This window comes from Oncorhynchus mykiss, chromosome 3 (assembly GCF_057628025.1).
Source record: "Oncorhynchus mykiss isolate SJ-2025 chromosome 3, ASM5762802v1, whole genome shotgun sequence".
NCBI classification, from domain to species: domain Eukaryota; kingdom Metazoa; phylum Chordata; class Actinopteri; order Salmoniformes; family Salmonidae; genus Oncorhynchus; species Oncorhynchus mykiss.
In genome coordinates this window covers 59679483-59684666 of record NC_143024.1, presented here as the reverse complement: position 1 = coordinate 59684666, position 5184 = coordinate 59679483, and positions in this window count along the sequence as shown.

Here is a 5184-nt window from a genome sequence, read left to right as displayed (position 1 = left end):
TCTGCTGCTGAGCCTTTGTTCACATTCATTTTAATGTTTTTTTTCTCTTTCTAGATAAAAAGGTATTCAAAGAAGTCGATGACAACTGTTGAAGGGAACAGAATGGACAATTATTGTAACTGAAACAGATTGTGCTAATCCTCATCACATGTGCTTTCCATCTTTCTATCAAACGTGATAATACAATGCAATAAAAACAAAGAGACACAAACACAAATGTACACAGCTATTATGCCTGTTCACAATTCTACGCAGATGTATCATATTCTAGAATTATGTACTGCAGTAACATAGTATAAACCAGCCTTTATCTTGAACTCTTTGGTTGATTACTACCCTACACTACTCACTCTGTTTAGCACATGGCCTCACATGTGAATCCTTAATGAGATGGGTGGGGCTAAGGCTTAGGACGGTGTGAACGATGCTTAACGGGTGTGGACAAAGAAGAGCTCTCCAGTAGGTTTACCAAATGATTCAAGGGCCGTTTTCTCAAAAGGGAGGTTACAAGTTTATCAACTTCCAGAGCAGAATAACTTCCCCGTTGTTCTTCAACTGCAGTGTATGAAAGTCGATTTTCTAGCTCCGAGTCTCTACTTTTATCCAATGTAAAAAAATAAAATAAAAATTCAAATGTTGCTACATAAGACCGAATCGAGCCGGTCGGTCACATATGAGTTTCTGCTACGAGTATACTTCACAGGGACATCTCCCGATTCTGACATAGAGATCATTGGTACCTGACAAGATAACACTTAAACACAGAGGTGACATGACAGTGTCTTCGGAGCCAGAGGGATCGATACTTAGCTTAGCTCAGTGGGCATCTGAGCAGTTATACTTCCATGTTTATCCGCTTCAATATCAAGTACAACCAGATTCAGTAGCACTACATCTTTTCGAATTAAGTCGTAATAATTTGCGAGGTTCCTTAACCTTCAAACTATAGAATGCCTGGAAGAGGTTCCAGTCAGACGTTCCTAAGGTCTGCTCAAATGGTGACCTTTCGGTTTACTGCAAGTGAGGTGATGCGACTTGCGTGGCAGGAAGGACGACTTAAACAAATGAATAAGACAGCCAGAGCTATAGAAAAACAAAAAAAAACATCATCTTCACAGCTGCACATTTGTGAGAAATTGAACGATGTCGCTGAACAGCATTAGATATCCCAACGGGTGAACAACAACCTCTCACTGAATTTTCTCTGTCGATACTGTCACTGTGCATCTCTCATTTTCTCCCCATCTAAATCTATATCCTTAAATAAAAAATCAAATATTTCCTTCAAATATTCAACAGTCGCCCCCCCCCCCCCCCCCCCCGAGAGGTAGGGAGTGTGGTTTAATAATGCAACTACACAGGGATCTCCCAGTGCAGGTCTCTACAGACATGGCAGAGTAGCTCTGGTTTGTGTTGTGGAGCTGTAGTGTTTCTGAACAAGATCCTCACACACAGAGACATTGAGATAGTCCCATAGATGAAGGAGTAGTATCACACAACTTGGAAGTTACTCCAAATCCCAAACAGTTCCATGCTACATATATATTTAGATCAATCTATCGGCCATCTGTCGATCTAAATCGTGGTTCGCCTGCCAATTCTAAATGTATTGTGCAAAACAGTAGCTAACACATTTGCCTGAAGAAGACTGGCCTATAAGACACCCACATATTGTTATGTCTTATGTAATTCTATGGGTTGTGTTAAATGCAAAAACCACAGGGACACGAAATGAAGGAAGAAGAAAACGAAAAACATCTTACTTGTCTCGATGCAACGGCAGAACAGGGTCCCTAACTTGCAGATTAGGGCACTGGGAGCACTTTGCAGGTCTCGTCACAGGTATGACGGGGGAGATTTGCGCTTGCTATCCCCAGATAGAGAAAGGTGTGAAGAAAATATGCAGCCAATTTGTCTTGTGCTGAATCAAAATGGAGAAAAACATAACCTGCATATATTCTGGATCGTCATATACTGTCAGACACAGATTCCAACTACTACCAAACATACAATTAAGCAGGAAAGAGATTTAAAAAATGTATATCTCTCTCTATCTCTCTCTCTTTGTCTGTGTGATTAAATTGATCTTCATGGATTTTATATATAATATATATATATATAAAATCTTTGAAGTTCAATCTAATCACACAGACAAAGAGAGAGAGATAGAGTGATCCATGGGGAATTGGTGTGACTAACAGCAGGCAGGAGCATTACATATGGGGTGCCATTTTCACAGCTTCCACAAAGAGAACACAAAAAGTGCTACCTCTCACTATCCAACCCTGTTAAAACAATAAACAGGTTTTTACCATGGTAACAAAGACTCCAGGTGAATTAACTAAGCCCATTTTTTATTTTTTTTACCACAAACAAATAGTGAAGAGAGAGATGGATATTCAACAGGGATACAATAATGTCTGTGTAGAAGAGCAAAGAGACTGGGCATTAATGAAGCCATCATCCTCCCACTAATGCAATGAGGTGTCAGTCAGGCAACTAGCCTGCCAGAATGGCTTTCAGTTTTACCCAAGCCAGATGGTTTGTTAACACTGAATAAATAACTGGATTTATGTGTGGACCTCTATAGCAGGGATCATGTACATATATACAGGAAAACATGATGGTCATCAGAAGGAGAATAAAGCTATGATCTACTAACCTGGATAGCGCGTGTTACTGAGGAAAGGTTTCTGCCGCTCATGAAGTTGACCAACATGTTCACAGTCTCTAAAGCTGTTATGTTGACAAAGTGTTAAGACGGGAACCTTTGTCAACATAACTGCACACAGCTCACACCTAAAAGTGTTATCCGCCAAGTCATCCTCCACTTCAATTTGTTAACATCATTAGATAGATCACTCCACCTTTTCCTATGGTGTGAACTGGTATCAATTATTTAGCTGTCTTTCAATTAGGATGTATTGTTCAAATACCTGCTAATGAATCGTGAAAACCAAGTCTTGTGGTGTGATTGTGGCGGTTCCACTAGAACGATTCACCACATTTACAACGGTATGCAAGCACCTTTTTCAATTACAGTCCATCTTTAGTGGTTTTCATTCATTAGGCCAGTAGTTGGTGTGAGGGTGTCCACCTTACACATAGATAAAGGTGTTTCTGGTTTTGTTATTTGCCACCTTCATTACAGGCCAAAAGCAGAGGCCACTCTACCTGCAGAGGGACTCAGAGGAAAACAAAGGAGTGCCCAGTGTGATTTTCACCAAGGGCTTAGAAATTCACACCTATACGAGGTGTTGTTTTTAAGGCTGATAAACATGTGTGAAATGTAAGGGGTGGAGTAGAATGGGTTCTTCGTCCAAAAATACATTTTATGACACAGAAATCAAGAGAATATTGAGGCTGAGATTGTCATTGCTTAATCTCCATGTAAAATAAAAAGAGGAGAGAAAACATTTGCAGTAGAGCAGCAGTGTATCTTAGATACCAGAGTGGTTGTTCTAATTGAAGCTGAACATGGCCATATGGGCAAGTGTGAAAATAGAATGTCCGGCAAGTGTGAAAATAGAATGTCCGTCAAGTGTGAAAATAGAATGTCCAAGAAGTGCATAAGGATTCATGAGGTACATGAAAAAACACAGCATTTCCAGTATTACCAGTCTGATACTCAATTCCCAAATATCTCAACAAACGACGGGTTTATTATGACAGTATTATTAATACAAAATGACAGGTTTATTAATACAAAAATGACTCGGCAGACAAATTCAACAACAACAAAAAAGGAGAAATGGCGTGGGCAAACGATTATTTGTATTGCATGCCGAATTTCTAGTCCCTAAAAATTACAAAATCAGTAGATGAATAGCAGGAGTTGCTCCTCTCCTGGCATTGGTGATGTGCAGAGGCAGCCTGTTATTGAAGGTGTTAATTGGCAAATTCAGTACAAGTCAAGAGCATGTTCCCTGTCGTCCTCGCCCAGCAAGGCTAGGTCATTAAACTGAGAATGGATTCTCTCATGCTGCCTTAACCCTTGAATTGCAAGTTATAATTTTATTCCACAACCCCCTCCACCCCACCCCCAAGCTCCAACCCACCCCCATGTGTTATGGTGAAAAACAACTTACATCGATGCAACAGAGGGGCATCGAAGAAGAAGTCATTTAGTTTGGGCTATGGCTTTTAATGGCACAACTGTAATGCCAACTATCTACCAACTATTCTGCACTAAGTATCGACCAATTATTCTGACAACTATTCTCATGATAATCTTTCTACAACACAGCCATGAGATGTTATTTTCATATACTCTATGAGGCCATGTCAATAAGGGCCAGAACCCTTGGAGCTGTTAACGTGATGTTGAAAAATGATTTTAACAATGGCATTATCAAAATCACACTGATCATTACTCATGCGTCCCATCCAGTCTCCAGGTCCCCTGAAATCGGAGGCTCCTTTGAGATTCGGGGTGCGATCTCACCACTGCCTCTGTCATCTTTTGCTGTGACTGCCAAATCTGTTCTCCAGAAATCAGGGCTCTCAAACCAGCACTGCAACAAACACACCATGGAGAGAGGGGCCGTTCTGAGACTTTCCAAAGGCAACAATGGTTTCAACACATTTAATCTGACACTGGTAAATCCCACTGCTTTGACACAAAGAGCAAGTTGCAGCCCAGCGCATGGTATGGAAACTGTGAGGTGATTCGCTGGGCTCACTATGCCAGGAGATTTGGCAGTCCCATTGTGACCAGCCTGCAGATAACTGAATATGTTTCTCTCATGTGTTGTTAATTGTCTGCGTGACATTGATGTTGAGACGCTGTTCTGGACAGGTGGCCTTATTACACTGGCTGGGCATGTGTGGACAGACATCTAGACTGTAGGCTTTTTTTAATGTTAAGATGGAACAGGTGAACACATGTCTGGAAGAGGAGAAAATTAGTAACAGATAATACAAACATTTAAACAAATGATTCCTCTACTAGTAGACAAGTCCTTCAAAGATGACAAAATACGATAACTGTAGAGTAATGTTCAGGAGCAAGATAGTTTGCTTTTTACGTTACAGTAAGAACACATTTGTACCTGTCTGGGTCATCGCATTTACAACCTGGTGGGTCTGTCTACTGTACGTAAACAAGAAAAGACAGAGAAAGAAGCCATTGTAAACAATGCAGCAATTAGAAGTCTAGGCCTACTAATTAAACTTCCCAAATGT